This window comes from Thalassophryne amazonica, chromosome 1 (assembly GCF_902500255.1).
Source record: "Thalassophryne amazonica chromosome 1, fThaAma1.1, whole genome shotgun sequence".
Classification (NCBI taxonomy): Eukaryota; Metazoa; Chordata; class Actinopteri; order Batrachoidiformes; family Batrachoididae; genus Thalassophryne; species Thalassophryne amazonica.
The window spans coordinates 83,159,929-83,180,921 of NC_047103.1; the positions used below are offsets into that span (position 1 = coordinate 83,159,929).

The 20,993-nt window shown below is 41.1% G+C and overlaps 1 protein-coding gene across 1 annotated transcript in view; it reads right to left on the reverse strand.

Annotated features, from left to right (window-relative positions):
• mpp7a (membrane protein, palmitoylated 7a (MAGUK p55 subfamily member 7)) overlaps nucleotides 1-20,993 on the reverse strand; it is an 866,557-nt gene that overhangs the window by 519,442 nt on the left and 326,122 nt on the right.

The window sequence follows — 20,993 nt, forward strand, 5'->3', positions numbered from 1 at the left end:
CAAAACATAATAATGGTGCAAATAAACTCAGTGCTTTTAAAGAAGTCTATTGATGTCTGTTTTCTATGAGTACATTTCCCAGCGTGAAGCAAAGGATGCCAGTGCTTCCTCCCAAACTGAACGACATGCGGAAATGAACCTCACGGGGTCTTTGCGGAAACCTGTTCACAAATGAAAAAATAATGTTATTAGCCGGTAACCAAAATTTTAAATAAATGGTTCTGTTCCATAACATAAAAAATATAAAGTTTCTGGTTTCATTTTCGTTCCTAGCAAAATACCAAGTTTCAGGTTTCATTTTTGTTCCACGAGCTGGTCCAGCACCTTGCTTACAGTTAATGCAAAGATATAATACAAGCTTGGAACTAAACCGGACTCATTTCACTCGTCTTGTTAATCAATTCAAAAGATAATTTTGCCACAGTATCTTTGAAAGCTAGCTGGGGTCTCCCTTAGAGATAAGGTGAGAAGCTCGGTCATCCGTGAAGAGCTCTGAGTAGAGCCACTGCTCCTTTGCTTTGAAAGGAGCCAGTTCAGGTGATTGGGGCATCTGGTAAGGATGTCCCCTGGGTGCCTCCATAGGTGTTCCAGGCACGTCCAGCTGGGACGAAACCCAAGGGGTAGGTAGAGAGATTATCTCTCCACACTGGCTGGGAAATGCCTTGGTTTCCCCCAGTCACAGGTGGTTAATGTGGCCTGGGAAAGGGAAGTTTGGGGTCCACTGCTGGACCTGTCGCCCGCGACCCGGTCCTGGATAAGTGGCTGAAGATGATGATCTTTGAAAACATCAGACCATGATGTCTTTAAGCAGCTCAGGCCTCAAGAGACCAATAAATAAACTACGTGACACCATGAACCTTATTTTCGAGATTTTGAGCATTGTTCATATGCTCCATGTCCTGTTAAATTTGGTTTCATACTATGTAGACCTTCTGGTTTCATTTTGAGTCATTTTTTCCATTAACAAATTCTAAATCAGGGTCAACTAAAGTGACCTGGAGTCATGGTTGTGGGATCACTCCAGAGACTTCCCTTGATTACCAATACAGACATCTGACAAACAGAATGGGGACTGATAGGTCTGCATGACTCTCTCTATTTTTACTTCCCCTGTGGCCTAGACACTATTCAAGTCAATGACCTTTAAGGTTATTTAGTTGTCAACTGGCCGTAATGTTTTTCCAAATCACCACTTCATCTGTGGTTTCATTTATCATCTATCAGAAGCATAGTAGTGTTCAGAATAATAGTAGTGCTATGTGACTAAAAAGATTAATCCAGGTTTTGAGTATATTTCTTATTGTTACATGGGAAACAAGGTACAAGTAGATTCAGTAGATTCTCACAAATCCAACAAGACCAAGCATTCATGATACGCACACTCTTAATGCTATAAAATTGGGCTAGTAGTAAAAAAAAGTAGAAAAGGGGGTGTTCACAATAATAGTAGTGTGGCATTCAGTCAGTGAGTTCGTCAATTTTGTGGAACAAACAGGTGTGAACCCGGTGTCCCCTATTTAAGGATGAAGCCAGCACCTGTTGAACATGCTTTTCTCTTTGAAAGCCTGAGGAAACTGGGACGTTGAAGACATTGTTCAGAAGAACAGCGTAGTTTGATTAAAAAGTTGATTGGAGAGGGGAAAACTTATACGCAGGTGCAAAAAATTATAGGCTGTTCATCTACAATGATCCCAAATGCTTTAAAATGGACAAAAACCAGAGATGTGTGGAAGGAAACGAAAAACAACCATCAAAATGGATAGAAGAATAACCAGAATGGCAAAGGCTCACCCACTGATCAGCTCCAGGATGATCAAAGACAGTCTGGAGTTACCTGTAAGTGCTGTGACAGACGCCTGTGTGAAGCTAATTTATTTGCAAGAATCCCCCGCAAAGTCCCTCTGTTAAATAAATGACATGTGCAGAAGAGGTTACAATTTGCCAAAGAACACATAAACTGGCCTAAAGAGAAATGGAGGAATATTTTGTGGACTGATGAGAGTAAAATTGTTCTTTTTGGGTCCAAGGGCCGCAGACAGTTTGTAAGACGACCCCCAAACTCTGAATTCAAGCCACAGTTCACAGTGAAGACAGTGAAGCATCATGATATGGTATGATATGATATGGGCATGTTTCTCCTCCTATGGTATTGGGCCTATATATCGCATACCAGGTATCATGGATCGGTTTGGATATGTCAAAATACTTGAAGAGGTCATGTTGCCTTATGCTGAAGAGGTCATGTTGCCTTATGCTGAAGAGGACATGCCCTTGAAATGGGTGTTTCAACAAGACAATGACCCCAAGCACACTAGTAAACGAGCAAAATATTGGTTCCAAACCAACAAAATCAATGCCTCGCAGATGTGAAGAAATCATGAAAAGAAAAACTGTGGTTATACAACTAAATACTAGTTTAGTGATTCACAGGATTGCTAAAAAAGCAGTTTGAACATAATAGTTTTGAGTTTGTAGTGTCAACAGCAGATGCTACTATTATTGTGAACACCCCCTTTTCTACTTTTTTGTTACTGATAGCCCAATTTCATAGCCTTAAGAGTGTGCATATCATGAATGCTTGGTCTTGTTGGATTTGTGTGAATCTACTGGTACCTTGTTTCCCATGTAACAATAAGAAATATACTCAAAACCTGGATTAATCTTTTTAGTCACATAGCACTACTATTATTCTGAACACTACTGTATCTATCATTAATTCAGAAGTATTTGTTTGTTGACACATTTATGATCTTTTGAATATGTGCTGTGGGTGACCCTTAGGGCCACTTCACAGTGCGAATTACAGCGAAACAGTGCGAAATGGTTCAAAGTAGCGCACCATAAAACACCGCGCCATGGGCAGGCATGCACAATACTGGTGCGATGGTTCATGCACGCGACGGTGTCTATCGAACAGGAACACCAGTATTATATTCATAATAGACCTTACAGTACAGATAATATTCCTCCCCATGGGCAACATAAATAATGAGAAATATTGTGCCCATCAGATCTGCAACACCACGGTGGCTGGCGGGCAGCTGCGCACACTGTCACTCCTCACGTCAGAGGCTCCGAGCTGAACAGATCTCATCGCTGTAATAAACAAATTATTGCTTGATCGCATTTAATTCTATTAGACATATGAACTTTTTCGTTTCATATGACAACATATGAAACATGAATCTCACCTCTAGGAGCATTTTGTAGCGCAGTACGCCAGGAGCCATGACCACACAGCCTGTGGTGGAATGCTGGAAACAATGACGCCAAACATAAATCCCATGTTTGTTGGTGTTTACTGGCACCCGGTAGATGGCAGTAGATGGCAGTGTCCATCTACTGCCATCTACCGGGCAAAATGTCCTTTTTTTTTTTTTCAACCTGAATCTTAACAGATTTTTCGGTTTTGCAAATGCCTTTTTTACATATGAAAAAATAACATATTTTACAAAAGCACATTTATTTGTGAACACCAACACACACGTTACATTAACTTGTGTTGGTTTTTACACAGAATGAATTAGTCAACCAATTAGTATGAGCGGAGGCTCAGTTTACCCATAATCCCTTTGGGCATCTGTGTGTTAATGTTCAAATCTTCAGAATTAGTGCATTATTTTAAAATTAACAGATATGTGTTATATTTTCACTTTGTACATTTTAAGAGTTGACATTAATGTAGTTATTGTATCCGGATTAATTTTATTTATAAATCAAAACCATAAGTTAAACCTGCTTTCCTTTACAAGACTTCTGCCTCATGGCTAGACCACTGTATGCTGCCAAGGTAAATGATGCTTCCCTACACTGGGCAGGGTGCTCAAAGACAGAAGCGCTGACTGATTGGCTGTGTTTGGGTTTGTGATCGCCTTTGATTCTATCAGAAGCGGTGGTGGTGTTTAAACTCAAAATCTGCTTGTTCGTAGCTGAGAGGGTACCAGAAATAATACTGAAAGTTATTGGTTAGCGGTTAGCTGTAGCTTCTGATGAAATTTTTGGTGGTTTATCGGTTTAACGTTATAAAAGGTATCTTTTCAGTTAGCTGATTAGCGGTTATTGAAGCTGACTTTTTATTAGCTGTGCCCACCACTTAGTAACACAGAATATGATATGTGAGACAGATTGAGCCTTAAAGTGATTTCCTTCTGTCTCCTCCCACAGCATTTTTTACATAATTCACTATCATATTTATATTACATATTTGCAGGTGAATGGCAGTGTTATGTGCAAATAGAATTGTGAAGTCACTTATGTTAGGCATGTCTCGTTGTACTCTTTATACATTGCTCAACTTTATACCTGGTATTTTCTGGTCAAATCATAAATGGTTTCTGGTGACAAAAGATATAAAAAGATCAGGCTCTGCCAATTCACTTCCCAAACTATTCAAGCTCCTGGTCATTTTTGGAAAATATGCAGGGAACAAACACAGATTCTCACACTGGATACCGCCCAGACAACTTCAAAATAAATTTAATCTGAAATGGAACTGGGCTACATGGAAATATTTAGAGACATTGATCCCCAAGGAGATCTCATCACTTACAAAGATTAACTATTATCCTCTTTGGTCACAAATAAAATTAGACAGACAGAGGTGGAACACCAATCCATTCTTGAGCCTTGTCCAAAGGGCTGAATCTGTTAAAATGAACATCTTCCCAAGACTGTTGTTTTTATTCCAGGCCCTTATTGTCGCAATAACCATCAAACAATTCTCAGAATGGGATAAAATGATTTCCAGGTTCATTTGGCAAGGTAAAAAACAACAACAGATAACTAGAGTTAGATACAAAACTTTACAATTGCCAAAGGAGTAAGGAGGTATGGCAGTACCACACTTGAGAGATTAATTTTTTCAACCCAGATTAGACCACTGCTAAATTTATGCAACCAAACCTACCACTCCAGGTGGAAAGACATTGAAGTATTATTAAATAGGACTCCTCCTATACTGACAATACTTCGTAATACAGATATGAAAAAAATCATTAACTGTATCCAAAGCCCATGGATGAAGTTCCAACTTAAAATTTGGAACTCAGTGAGAGGAATCTGTTACAAGACAAACTAAAAGTACTTAAATGGTGTGCCTATTATCCAGCTTTCAAACCCAACCAAATGGATGGTAGATTTAAGACCTGGCATTTTAAAATGTATTATGGCAGTCTGAAGTGAAGTGAAGTGAAAACTGTTTATTCCAAACATTTGATACAACAACAAATACAAGATAGATCAGTGAAAACAACAACAAAAAAAGTTCCTAATGTGTACCCAACATGTCCGAAAAGGGGTAGGGTGAAGCATCAGCTTATTTATCCCTACCCCTTCTTCCCCACAACCAATAATACCCTTTGTCACATATACACATAGATTCCTACACACATAAACCGATATCTATCTATCTATATCTATATACACACACATATATATATATATATATATATATATATATATACACAAACATAAATATACACCTACACATACCTACTTACATACAAAATACTATATATTTACAAGCCAAAGCAAAAAACAAAAACACTGTAACCCTCATTATCCTTCCTCCTCCCTATACCTAGAAAAAAAACATATTTTTGTACCGCTGTTTGAACCGGTTCATGCTTGGACATTGCTTGAGCCCCACTCCCAATCTGTTCCACATCCTCACCCCGCAGACAGAAATACAGAAACCTTTTAATGTTGTTCGTGCCCACTGATGTTTTAAATTAAATTTCCCCCTCAGATTGCAATCCCCTGATCTGTTAAAAAACATATTTTTAATATTTGCTGGAAGTAAATTGTTTATTGCTTTATACACGATTTGTACTGTTTGAAAATGAACCAAGTCTGTGAATTTTAAGATTTTGGATTATAAAAATAGTGGATTTGTATGATCTCTATAGCCAGTATTATGAATGATTCTTATAGCTCTTTTCTGCATTACTGATAGTGATTGTGTTGTACCTTTATAAGTATTACCCCATACCTCTGCACAGTACTGTAAATATGGTAAAACCAGTGAGCAGTAAAGAATGCGGAATGAGTTGTGGTCCAGAATATGTTTCGCTTTGTTTAGAAGTGAAATGCTTCTTGACAGTTTACTTTATATATGTTTTATATGAGTCTTCCAGTTTAACGTATCATCTATTATCACCCCCAGAAACTTATTTTCATGTACCCTTTCAATATCTACCCCCTCGACTTGTAACTGAACCTGTATGTCTGTATTACAACAGCCAAATAACATCTATTTTGTTTTACTTAAGTTTAATGATAATTTGTTTCTGTCAAACCATATTTTCAATTTTTCCATTTCTATACTGATCCTCCTCAGTAACTCCTGCAAATCCCCCCCCCCCGAACAAAAAATGCTTGTGTCATCTGCAAATAATACTAATTTATTATTTTGGAAACATTGATAATATCATTTATATAAATTAGAAACCGTTTTGGACCCAATACTGACCCCTGTGGGACGCCACAAGCAATGTCCAAGCATGATGATGTATATTCCCCCAACTTCACAAACTGTTTTCTGTTATTTAAGTAGCTTCTCACCCAGTGCAACACCAACCCCCTGATCCCATACTGTTCAAGTTTATTGATTAATATGTCAAGATTAATTGTATCAAAAGCCTTTTTAAGGTCTATAAATATTCCAACTGAATGTAATTTGTAGTCTATGGCGTTTGTAATCTCCTCAACTGATTCTATTAATGCAAGTGATGTTGAACTGCTCTGAATCCATATTGACTATCAGTAAGTAATTTATGTTTATTTATGAATTTGTCTAATCTATTATTGAATAACTTTTCTAATAATCTGGAAAATTGTGGAAGCAAAGAAACAGGTCTATAATTTGTGAATTGGTGTCTATCCCCAGTCTTATACAGCGGCACAACCTTAGCTATTTTCATTTGATTGGGAAATTTACCGGTTTGAAATGATAAGTTACAGATGTATGTTAATGGTTCTGCAATCCATTCAATGACCTTTTTTACCACCACCATATCAATTTCATTTAAATCGGTAGATGTTTTGTATTTACAATTATTCACAATGTCTATAATTTCTTTTCCATCCACTGCTGTAAGGAACATTGAACAGGGATTTCTTTCTATGAGATTATTATCCCAATCCTCAGGTTGGGAATCGGGAATTTTTTCTGCCAAGCTTGGTCCAATATTTACAAAAAAATTATTAAAACCATTGACTACCTCATCCTTATTTTCCTTCTTAACATTATTATCAATGAAATATTGAGGGTAACTCTGTTTTTTGTTACCATTTTTGATAATGCTATTTAATATATCCCATATTCCTTTAATATTGTTTTTGTTATTATATAATATGTTACTATAATATTCCTTCCTACATACCCGTATAATATTAGTTAATCTATTTTTGTATTTCTTATATCTATTTTCTGCCTCTTTAGTCTTTAGTTTTATGAATTCTCTATACAGTGTATTTTTCTTCTTACATGCATTTCGTAACCCTTTCGTCATCCATGGTCGATCTTGGATTTTTTGTTTTCTGTAGTCTTGTTTAATTGGACAATTTTTATCATATAATGATGTAAATATTTGTAAAAAAGTTTCATATGCACTATCAACATCACTTTCACTGTATACCTTTTCCCAGTTTTGCTCCTGTAAATCCTTCTTTAGTGTGTTCATGTTTTCCTCTGTCCGCACTCGCCTGTATTTTATTTTCTCCTCTGGCTGATTCCGCCGATGGTTTCTATTATAAACGATGAAAACTGGTAGATGGTCACTAATGTCACTGATTAATAATCCACTCACAGTATTATTCTCAATATCATTGCTGAATATATTATCAATTAAGGTAGCACTATGGGATGTAATTCTGCTTGGCCTGGTGATTTTTGGATATAAACTCATACTGTACATTATATTGATAAATTCATCTGTTATTTTATGCTTATTTGGATTGAGCAGATCAATATTTAAGTCACCACAAATGAACACAGTTTTTTGATTAGTTTTTGAGAACGTTTTTCCCATACAGTCAGTGAATGTTTCAACACTAGATCCTGGTGCTCTATATATACAGCTGACTAATACATTTTTGCTTTTTTCTTCACATATTTCAATAGTTATGCATTCTAATAAGTTATCGATCACAGTTGTCACATTGTCTACTATTTTATAATCCATGTTCTTATCCACATACACAGCCACTCCTCCTCCACTCTTATTCTTTCTGTTTACACAATTAAATTCATATCCATCCAGTTCAAAATCCATTCCTTTATCTTCAATGATCCATGTTTCTGATATAGCAATTATGTTAAATATTTTTTTTAAATTGACTTAAATATTCTTTAATGTTGTTAAAGTTTACATACAGACTTCTGCTGTTGAAATGGATTATTGATAATTTGTTATCCGTTTTAATGATCCGATTAAACTGTTCATCTGTATAATAACAACAACTGTCATTGATATTTGAGAAGAAATTATTGTCCGGGTCTATATCATGCTCCAAGTCCAGTACATTGTGGTCTGTGTATTTAAATGTTCTCAGTTCTAGTTTTCCATGATCAGCAATCCTGTGAGTTATATCCTTCTTGTCTCCAGATGTAGATGATGTAGTAGATGAATAGGTTCCTCTGGTCTGTGTCATGGTGTTGTGATGTGTTTGTGTCCTCATACCTTATTGGTCGTATTTGTCCAGTTCCTCGATTTTCCTGATTACCATAACCTTGTTCTGGTGTTCCGTTCAATTTGATGAATGTTTTGCAGTTGGATGTCCATGTCTGTTGAATTTTTCCCTGCTTTTTTTAAGAGACGAGCTTTCCTGGCGATGTCCGCGTTTCTTTTGGTCAGATGTTCATTGATGAATACATTTGTTCCTTTGAGTTTCCGTCCCTGTTTTAACAATGCCATTTTATGTTTTCTGTTGACAAACCTCATTATAACAGCTTGCTTGTCTCCATCCTCTCTCCTGGGCAGGGGGTGGCACGCTTCAATGTTATTACAGTCCATTTGAATACCTTTAGATTGCAGGAAGTCAGCCACCTGTTGTTCCACTGAGCTGGCCTCCTGCTCACTGGCCTCCCCTCCGCTGTCTTCTGACACCGCCCGTGCGTAGGATCGAGGTTTAATATGAATTCCTGTAATAATAACATCGTTTATCCTTGTGTACTGTTCCAACTCCGCAACACGGTTCTCCAGGTGAACCAGATGCCGGTCTTTCTCTGCATTCTGGATCCGGAGAGCCTTCACTTCTTCCACCAGCTCCATAATGGATTTCTGCTGCATTTTAACAACAGAGATTTCCTCAGACAAAAAGTCCAGGGACTTCTTGATATCGTCTCCCTCCTCCGCCGTCAGTGCCTTCTTCGGACCCATGGTCAGATAAATCCGTGCTGGCGCCTCGGGCCTCGGTAAAGCCGCGCCGGTGGAACTGCGCTGGCACCTCGGGCTTCAGGTGGAGCCGCGCCGATGGATGTGCGCTGGCGCCTCGGGCCTCAGTGAAGCCGCGCCGGTGGAACTGCGCTGACGCCTCAGGCTTCAGGTGGAGCCGCGCCGGTGGAACTGCGCTGGCGCCTCGGGCTTCAGGTGGAGCCGCGCTGGTGGAACTGCGCTGACGCCTCGGGCTTCAGGTGGAGCCGCGCCGGTGGAACTGCGCTGGCGCCTCGGGCTTCAGATGGAGCCGCGTCGGTGTATGTGCGCTGATGCCTCGGGCTTCAGATGGAGCTGCGCCGGTGGAAAACAATCCTGTGACAAATTCGTCATTTTTAATCACTCAAAGACCCTCCACCGAAGATTTTGTTGCCCCCTCTGAGACAAACATACACACACACAGCGCTACCACGCGCTGCATTACAGGCCTCGTAAGTAACTGTCTTCTACGACAAAGAGATCCCAGCAGGAAGATCAACTTCATACCTGGTATTTTCTAGTCTACCCCATAACAGAAAAAAGGGAAACTGAAACATTTCCAAACACTCTAGGAAAATCCTGGTTTAGTAAAGCAAGACTTCTACAGGTACTTGCAGCTATGCTATTACTTCAACAAAGCTGTCAAAAATCAGACAATGATGACCCTGCGATTAAAGAAGTCTTAGGAGGAATGCACTCCTTATCGAATAGGGGCTCTATATCTAGATTATACAAGGGTTTTATGACTAAAAAAAAAATTCAATCAACAGATTATGTAAAGAATAAATGAAAGACTGAAAGTAATTTAATAATCTCAAAGGAAGAATGGTTCAGTTGCTTTGAATTTCAGTGGAAATGTACTAATTCATGTACATGGAGAGAGTTTGGATGGAAATGCCTAATTAGATTTTTTTTTATCACTCCAAAGCAGAAATTCCATATCTCAGAAAGGAATTCTAAGTGATGGAGACTCTATGGGAACCAAGAAGTCAATCACTGGCATATATTTTGGGAATGTCCAGCAGTAGTACAGTTCTGGTGTAAAAAACACAGAATAATGGCAAACATTGAAAATGACTATACCCTTTCTATTTAGTACCCTTGTAAGAGGAAAACATGAATGTATACTTCATTAAGTATCTGTTTGGTATTCTAATATTAGCTCATAGAAAAATTCTTACCAGACATTAGTTACAACCTGACCCTCCCACAACAGAAGAATGGACAGATATCATCAATAACATCCCACTAAACATTAGATGTCTTATGGATGTTCTATGGACCTGACAGATGAAAAAAATAGACATGATCTGCATGTCTATAAAAGGATCCATTAAAGGATGAGAGATTTCAAACTGCAAGGTAAAGAGATGAGCTGAGGTGTGGACAGAGTTGGTCAAGTGTTAAAAGGAGCCCGTCTGCAGTTGCCATCAATGAGTGGAGTTGATGGACATTACAGGGTGAGTCATAAATCTTGGAATGCAATCTAGGGCTCAATCCAGTTATTCATGGGATACCAAGGCTGGTGCTAAAGGAACACAGCCCAGTTTGTCTGAAAATAAGCTCATTCATCAAAAATGAATAAAAGTTTCCACTTGGGTACGAGTGTCAGTGGTAGCACCCTTACAAGTCATTAGAGCCAGTAGTGGTAAAGAACAAACTGGCAAGCCCACATCAATATTGCTGTGTAACAACGACTAAGTGCCAAACCCATTAGCTACAAACAGGAGCAGAATTTAAGTGAAAACTGACTGACCACAAACTGAGGGATCTCAGGACTTGGCTAAAAGCCTGCTGACAGAAACAGTCTTCATAGCAAGTCCTACCTGAGGCAGGTGGAAATAAAAAAAATGTATTATATTTCCTGTGGCTTTCTGTGGAACTGGATCGTGTCAGTGGAACAGTAAATGTGGTGCCATTTATAGAAAGCTTACTTGCAAAGCTCTCTTTAATTGGAAAGAGGATAACTGTCTATGTCGTTTTAGGTATGCTAACGATACATGTCAGCGCTCGCATTTCATGTCAACCCCAACGCTGCTCTGATAAAGTCCGCAAAATGCCCCAACTGAAAGATGATATAAGAAAATATTGGTTTCATCTTGGGGACATAATCAAATTAGATGTAACAAGAAAAACTGTCAAAGCATCTCATGAAAGCAGATGAGGTGAGACAGAGAGAAACAAGGTCTGTTTTAAGCCTGGGTGTTGCTCAGAATTCTCAATTTTCTTTTTTTTTTTGTCTCTGACATCTCCTCTGGTCTTTTTCTGTCTCTGCAGACATAGTGCCCAGTAACTGATGCTCCATAATTATCCAGGTGAGGCCTGAAAGTTTCCATATGTGCGACCTGAGTTGGGGAGCTTGTCAGATTAACATGATATTTATTTTTTTCCTCTATTGTTTAGCATTTCCAAAAGTATTCAATTCGTAGCCTTGTGGAATACTGTAAAAATGATTGAAGCTGTGGAAATTTTTATTGATGGCTTTGGGGGGAGAAATAAAAGTTTTATTAATGGTGTGTTATTGACAAACATGTTCAGTCAAATGATGTGTGTGAGTTTTTGGACTCTTCTGTGAGGTGAGATGGTTGTTTCGCACTTTTGTGTATTTCACAGTCTGTCTGTCCAAAGCATAGTTAAATGGTAAATGGACTGCATTTATATAGCAATTTTCCATCTGCATCAGATGCTCAAAGTGCTTTACAAATATGCCTCACATTCACCCCGATTCTGTGTGCTGCCATACATGGCGCTCAATACACACCGGAAGCAATAGGGGATTAAGGACCTTGCCCAAGGGCCCTTAGTGATTTTCCAGTCAGGCGGGGATTTGAACCGAGGATCTTCAAGCCCAACACCTAACCACTAGACCATCACCTCCCCCAATCTGCTTGCCAAGATTGGGCCTGCTTTCCCCTGTATCTGTTGTGTGTTGGGGGGTGTGGCTGGATGTTTTGGTGTTCTTTTCTTTTCTTTGCTCTTCAGGTGGCATGAGAACTGATTTGTCTGTGGAGAAGGTGCTGGCTGAAGAATCCTCACCCTCATCAACATCATGTGTAGCACCTGTGACTGGTGCTCACATGCAACCTTAAAGACTTTCAGCTGAAGCAGATAATTGGATGGCGTTCTGCATTTAAGGCATGTGTGATTCAAGCAGAACTGCCGGGAACTCGACCTTGTGACGTCCGTTTGTGAGACGCTGAGGACCGCGCCTGGGTTTGTCACATCGAGCCCGTGAAGCAAGGAAGGGTGAGGACACTTGCTGTCAGCACACATTAAAGGTGATTAAGTGTTCGACTAATTGTTGATAGTAACTTGGTGTTTTGTTACGCAGTATACTGGAATTGTGATGAGAATTGTGCAGTTTGCTTCTCACTGCTGTGGCGTGCGGATAAGTGATCCTCCACTTGTTGTGAGAAGCTGCTCATTTGCATAAAGTTAAAAAATACAGACCTGAATGTGTTGCTGATAGCGTGTGTCTTTTGAAAGATATTGTTGTAACTGCTGACTTACCTCACCTCTTCTTTGCTTCACAGAGAGTCAGTTTGTCGTGTCCACCTGGGGGGTGTTTGTCTGGTGGTAGTGGGTCCAGGAACGCCGGGCTTCTATCCTTTTGGGCGCTTAAGAGCGTGCCAACAGTCACTCCACCAGAAAGACGTTCTTTTAGTTTTGTACACATTATTATGCACAGGTGAAAAATAAATTGTTTCTGTTGTTGGAACCGCTTTCTGGTTATTTTTAGCGCTGGGTTCTGTCTGATGCAGGTCCGCTCCTCAACTCGCGTCGACACATAACAGTAGTTCCCGGCCATTCCATAATGGACCCAGCGGCAGAAGCGGTTCCTTTTGCTGAAAAAGTTCAAGAACACTTGGAGAAAATATGGGAGCAATTACAGCATCTCGCAAACCAAATTAAACAAACAGACGCCCGTGTTACGGAGCTTGCAGCGCAAGCCGCTCCGCGTCCTGCTGCTCCAGCTGCGGCATCATCGATACTAGTGCAGATAACTCCGTCACCCAGAGATTCGGCGTCTGAACCGATTGTTTGTCGTCCGGAGCCTTGTGCGGTGATGCAATGTTCTCTGGTTTCTGCTCAGTCAGGTTGGAGCGCCGCAGCTTTACGAGGAATGTTTGTAGATGGGTTAAATGAGTCATTAAAAGACGCGCCGGCAGTCCGTGACGAGCCAAACGATTTAGATGAGCTAATATCGTTGGTGATTCGTCTAGATGATCGGATGAAGGAGCGTGGACGCGAGAGAGGACGCCCATCAGAGCGGGTTTTTTCGTCTCGGGGCTTTCCCCGACACAGATCTGGGCCGCCTCTTCTTCGCCCCACTGAAGCTCCTCCGACGGGACCTCTGGCTCCTCCTGTTGACGAGCCCATGCGGCTCGGACCAGCAGAGATTACTGTATTGCCCCGACATGTAAGCGTCAAGAGAAATAATGGTGACGTATCTCCAAGTGTTCTGGGACAGGCAAAATAACACACATAAAAAAAAAAAAAAAAAAAATCTAGCACGAGTAAATGTTTTGTTTTCTTTAAATAGGGGTTATAATTGTATGGGGAGTCAGAGGCGTATCTGGTGGAGTGATTGTTAGGCGGTTAGAAGTCCGCCTGGGCTCACTTAATTGTTAATTTTTTTATGTGTTTTTAGGTATTTTCTGTTTGGGTTGTTGGGTCGTTTTATTTTGTTGTTTTTTTTATTTCTCTACATCCCTAACCCCAACCTCACTTGCCCCAAGACCGTTTGTCTTGTGGGTTGTGGGGTGGTGCAGGCTGGTCACGCTGAGCATTCTCAGAAGACCTCTGCACCTGGGGGGGGGGGGTGTTAGAGGCGTTTTTCTTGGTTTGGTTAGGGTCCGGTTCCACTCCAGCCTCGGTGAGCCTTTGTACCGTTCGTCATTGGTGTTGCCGGGGTGTGGTGCAGCGGAGACTTACCTCAGTCGGAGGGGTGGGCCGATCTGTTGCCGTTCGCCATTTTGGTAGTTCCACCCCTCCCGAGAGGCTGGGGTATGGTCGAGTTGGGGCACCGGACGTATTTCCGGTTCTCTGCTGCGCCTTGGGGTTGGAGCTGGGTTAGTTTTTTCCTGTTCCCTTCTCCGGCTTAATGTTTTGAGCCGTTCGCCAAAGTTGAGCCGCCGAGGGGCTCTGGGAGGGACCCGGGGTCTTTCGGGGTACCGGGGAGGGTAACAGAGTTTACGGTCGTTTTATATCCCCCCGGGGTTGTTTTTGGTAGTCCTCCGGGGGTTGATTTTTGATTTTGTTCTGTTTCCTTCCGGGTTCCACCTCCAGGGTTGATGGGACGGTCCTCTGGGGGGGAATTGGCTTGGGGCCAACTAGCCAAGTGTGACCGGGTCTGGGGTTCCGGGGTTGTGGGGAGGGTACCTCCTGGGGTTGATGGTACGGTCCCCTGGGGGGCGCCGTTTTGCTCCATGTACACCTGGGGACCTTTGTGGGATTATGGTTCTGGCTGTTCCTCCTGGAACTGGCGATGAAGGCCTTCTGGGGGGGGTTGGGCTCTGCAGGTCATTCTGGGGGGGTTGTTTGTTGTTTTTCTTTTATGCATTTACGTTTGTATTGCGTTTGTGGGGCTGTGTTGGGTTTTTGCGTTTGGGAGTTTTTCTTTTCTTCCCGGGGTTTGATGGGACGGTCCCCTGGGGAGGTTTTGGGTGGGTTTTATGTTTTTTTCTGTGTGTTGAATTGTACTGGGGAATGTTTTGGGGCTTTTGTTGATTCCAGCCGGCCTTCCAGCTGCGGTGCCTGTCCTGCTGTCTGTGGTGGACCTTAGGAGCGTGGTGCTGTCTGCTTCCTGACGTGGACCCCGAAGGGAGGTGCTGTTCTCGGGCCTGGTCTGTTCGGTCGCCGGGAGGCTTCCCGTTGATGGGGGGGTACTGTTGTGTGTTGGGGGGTGTGGCTGGATGTTTTGGTGTTCTTTTCTTTTCTTTGCTCTTCAGGTGGCATGAGAACTGATTTGTCTGTGGAGAAGGTGCTGGCTGAAGAATCCTCACCCTCATCAACATCATGTGTAGCACCTGTGACTGGTGCTCACATGCAATCTTAAAGACTTTCAGCTGAAGCAGATAATTGGATGGTGTTCTGCATTTAAGGCATGTGTGATTCAAGCAGAACTGCCGGGAACTCGACCTTGTGATGTCCGTTTGTGAGACGCTGAGGACTGCGCCTGGGTTTGTCACATCGAGCCCGTGAAGCAAGGAAGGGTGAGGACACTTGCTGTCAGCACACATTAAAGGTGATTAAGTGTTCGACTAATTGTTGATAGTAACTTGGTGTTTTGTTACGCAGTATACTGGAATTGTGATGAGAATTGTGCAGTTTGCTTCTCACTGCTGTGGCGTGCGGATAAGTGATCCTCCACTTGTTGTGAGAAGCTGCTCATTTGCATAAAGTAAAAAAATACAGACCTGAATGTGTTGCTGATAGCGTGTGTCTTTTGAAAGATATTGTAACTGCTGACTTACCTCACCTCTTCTTTGCTTCACAGAGAGTCAGTTTGTCGTGTCCACCTGGGGGGTGTTTGTCTGGTGGTAGTGGGTCCAGGAACGCCGGGCTTCTATCCTTTTGGGCGCTTAAGAGCGTGCCAACAGTCACTCCACCAGAAGGACGTTCTTTTAGTTTTGTACACATTATTATGCACAGGTGAAAAATAAATTGTTTCTGTTGTTGGAACCGCTTTCTGGTTATTTTTAGCGCTGGGTTCTGTCTGACGCAGGTCCGCTCCTCAACTCGCGTCGACACATAACAGTATCTCCATGATGGCATTACTGTATTTTCCGGAGTATAAGTCGTACTGGTTCAAAAATGCATCTCTAAGAGAAAAAAAAAATACATATACAAGTCGCAACGGAGTATAAGTCGCATTTATCACTTCACGTAAGAGGTAGCAAATGGATTTAATCGCCATATTATTCCTTTATATGGCACACATGGTGTTGAGGAGCAGAGCTAACAAGCTAATTAATGTAACTATAAGGGGACAAATGTGTGTAAACTGTTTCTTTTCCACTGAGCAGATAATCATATGTGAGATGAATCCAATACCACTCAAAAAAAAAGAAAGAAAAGAGAAACATTCGAAAATCCAGTGTATCATTTATATATTTACAACACAGTGCTTTAGCCATCGGAAGCTAAGAGCTAAGTAATGTTTCTGTTACAAGCGCAAACAGCTTCTTTCAGTCACTGTGAGGTGAACGTGCAACATAATTTAAATGTAATTTAAACTCCTTTGTTAGTACATTTCTAAAATATACTCACCACTAATTTTCTTGTTTTTGTTAAAAGAGCTGTGCTTGTACTTTCAAATAAGGACAAGCACAGGTACAAGCACAATTTGGAAGAAATTTTTTCAAAATAAAAAAAAAGTCCATCTTTATTCAAAAGTGTGGTCTTCCAGGAAAAAACAGATTATGGTATTTCTTCAGAACAAAGGTTTTTTGTGATCTTATTCTGGTGGTTCCTAGTATTCAACGTCTCCTTCCTGAAGAAAAGCATCTTGGGACAGATTTGTCAACACAACGTAATTTTGGGTGAAGAGAAAAAAAAAACTGTGTGAGAAGCAAGGCTCAGCTCATGATGTGGGTCAGCAATGAGTTGCTCACGCTCTCCTGCCAGCAGGAGGCATGGACTTGTGGGTTGCTTCGTGACTGGATTCTCCCTCTTATCACAAAACGGGGTCCCGTAGCTGAGAAGATCCATAAAAAGAGCCCCATGTCTGTCAAGAAGACAGATTGTTTTATTCGAGTCTCTGCAGTCAGCTGATAGGGACTTTGCATCTTCAGCCTTGGTCCCACCAAATAATAAAGCCATGAATAATTAGCCACATATAGATTTGTCATATATTTCAGTGATTAATTGAATAATGATCCACGTATAAATCTATCACATATCTGCTACAAAGAAGCCTCTATGCGCCTCTAAGTACCTCGCATGTGCCAAGTATCACCCTCTAATGAGCCACGACTGACCTGTCATTTGAGCACTGTCCAGCTTCGAATGGTTTGTGTCACCACATATGATCCACATCAAGACATGTATGATCCAGTCATTGCCATGTAATGCAACATCGGTGCACGTTTAGGCATGGGTTTGGTCCAACCCTCCACCCCTCCCACACTTGGTCCCTTTAAAGTGTGGGTTTTCAATTCACAGCATCCATTCAAGATGATGTCACATTTTTAAAAACGTAGTCCAAAAACAGACAGTCCTGCACAGTCCAACCGGTGTGCACCGTGCATCAGGCTGCAGTTCACCTGTGTTCCAGAGTCATTAAATGCAGCCGTTCTGCGTGTGCACCCAGTGCAAGGTTGAAAAAAATGGAAGATAAAGAGCTACTGTGAAAAGGTTTCTCTGTGAACAAAAAAACAAAAACAAAAAAGACACCACAATGAGGTGGCCGCTTTAATTATATACACCCGCACCTGTGTGGATCACTTCCCAAAAAACAATAACAACACAAAACCCAAAACCTATCCATAACCAGACCAGATAGAACCGACTTGCGGCTTACAGTCATTTTGACACCGGTGATCCAACTTTTCACTTTGTGTTCATCGGTTATTGTCTGCAAAATCACTCTTCTGCATGCTGGTGTTCTGCGTAAATACTCGTTATAACAAGATGTTAAATCTATCATAAACATACTTTTGCAGCTGCTTATAAAGAAGGAATGAACATGCAACTGTTTTACCAAACAAGTAGAAAGATGGAATGCCAACTTCTGATCTCGGGGGCTGAGGTTGTGCCGCACACAAAGTCATGCTGCTCTCAGAATGAAATTGCTTCGTCGGTGCCGAACTGTTATTGTTGCGAAGGTTTGGAAACAACCGGTTAGGTTGAAAAATCAAGATATGACCCACGTATCCCACCCACTGGGAACTATTCAGTTAAAATAGATCTTATATAAAATATAGATCTTGGAGTTTATCTGCAACAAGGCAAGTTTTAAAAGATATTTAAAGTCAATTTTATTCAGTCAGCTAAGGGAAGAGGAACGCCACCCTTTTATCTGTATTTATTTTTTAATGTGATTTCTGGTCCAAAAGACAAGCTTATCTTCTAGTCCATTATTTTCTAGTCCGAATCTCGATGTTAAATTTGTTGTCGTTTACACTTCTACAGGGATACAGTTGCTATTTATTTTAATTTATTAAGATCTTATTGGTCTCTGTTCAATTTGTACTTACTTTATTTTGTTGGTATCTCAATGTAAACGATCATACATATACACACACACACACACACACACACACAGACACGCACACACACACACATATATGTGTGTGTGTGTGTGTGATCGTTATAATGTCTTTGCAATCTTTACATGTTTAATTGGGCTCCCCAATGCTGTCAAGTTTTAGCCTCACATGGACCACAATGGAAATAAGTCTTTATGCTTTATTGTGTCATCTGCGTATCACTGATATATTCACCTTCTGTGTTTATATTGATTTTCCAAAATTAACTCAATCAATTCTGTAAATACTGATGATTTCTGTTTTACTCTAAATATTATTTTATCTGAGGGAACAAGGCTGTCCACGTTGCCAGACTGAGAACTGCTCGACTCAGCATCCAACAGTTTGGTGAACACCCGCAGTTCCAGCCACACGGTCAGATGGTGGTCTCCGGTGACAGCTGTCACCTGCGTCATCCCGTCGGGACGCAGCCGCCGCGACGCTCCGCCACAGGAAAAACACCTCTGTTGAAAGCCTTAAGGACAAGTTGGAACATGTCCTGCCTGTTAAACAATTTCTCATATACTCACTCCACTGAAAGCCATCAAAAGCCGCCTGGATTTTACAAATGGTTATCAACACGGAGGTGTTTTTCCTGTGCCACCGCACCGCGTCGGGCGGATCCGTCCGCACGTCTTTCATTAAAAAAATCTCCTTTAACAGTGGAATATCCGGATAAAATGCTGAAACCGACTTCTTCTGAAACTTCTCTGTTCTCTCACGACGTCCTGGATCAATAGAGCCTGAAATGTGGAGGTTTTCAGCTTGAAACAGGCTGATGACGGCGCCTGGGAGCGCTGAGCGACGTCTCGCACCGTGGGAAGTCCTTAAAGTGACAGAATCACCTCAAAATCTCTCATCAGCCGTTAAAATTTTCACTGAAAACCAGCTTAATTTTTCGAACCGTGTCCACTTCGATGTGTCTCACAGGTTTAGAAAAATTTTTGATCAAACAACGCGCCAGTCTCTCAGCAACTTCTCAGACAAAGGAATTCCGACGAGGGGCTGGATGACTCCTCCCACAAGGAGTGCTCAGAGGCGAATGACGTCACCGACAGGCGTGGAAAAACTCACGCATGCGCACGAGGGTTCAAGCATGTCTGACGTAAAAACATATGAATGAAATCCATATAGTTTTTGAAAAAAATAAAAAGGACCGTTACTTTATTGACAGCCCTCGTATATATATATATTTTTTTCAGGACGTAATTTTTACCTTGGTTTGTTAGCAGGATTACTCAAAAAATCCTCAATGGATTTCAATGAAATTTTTACCAGTGGTGTATCCTGATCTTGACCTAACTTAGAAGTCATTAAATTTTGGTAATGATCCGGAACACGATCCCGATCCAGTAATTTTTTTAAGGATTCTTTATGATTGCAGGATAGAGCCAATTTCAACATTTTTGCATCTAACTTCATGAAGACGGGTCACAAAGGCTGAACAAAAATTAAGTTACGACACAATAATTTAGCATTTGTTTCACCTCATTGAATAAACTTATTAGAAAATAAAAAAAATGTGGGTAGTTCATGCAGTTTCTCTTTATAAATATATTTGCTGAAGATCTAAGGGTTTAACCTTCTGGGGCCGATGCCATCGTATACGACGGCTGAGACCAAGCTTTACAAAATTATAAATAACTTTGTAATATATGAGATAGAAACTTACTTTTTTTTTGCTGAAAAGTTAACTCCGCAGACTTTTGAGCCAGCCATCCACCATCTTTGTACTCCTCATAGAAGCTGTGTGATGACACGAGCAATGTGAGTGCCCAATCGGAATTGGTTCACCGTCACATGGTTTTCCAAAATCCAACTGTAGGGCAGATTCACCTCACGTGACACACCAAAGATTGTTTTTAGGAGTGATGTGTTACTAGTTGGCCCATCTGAATAGCCCCCTGGCTGCTCCAATGCACCCTGCGCCATTACACACAGCGAAAGTGAAAGTGAGCAGACAGAGAGCCTCTCTACAATCTCATATGCTCAAACAGTGTGTGACTATCAGGATTGCTCGACGAGTTTTCCTGTGAATGTTACTGGATAAGCCTGTGGCAAGCTCTCTCACTCCGGTGTAAAGCACTGTTTACCATATCAATGGAGCAAGGGGGAGGGGCCGCTCCTCAAACTGAATGAGCCTCAAAGTGTGAATGTAGCTTTCAGAGCAGGAGAGAACAAACACACAGTCAACTTCATAGTAGAAGTTTGTGATGTGACCTTTGTGTAATAGCAGACAGATACTGCTTTGAGATGAAGACAAACAAAATGCATAGACCATTTTGTATATATTGTTCAAAATGTGCGTTTGTGTTTATTGTTTGAACCT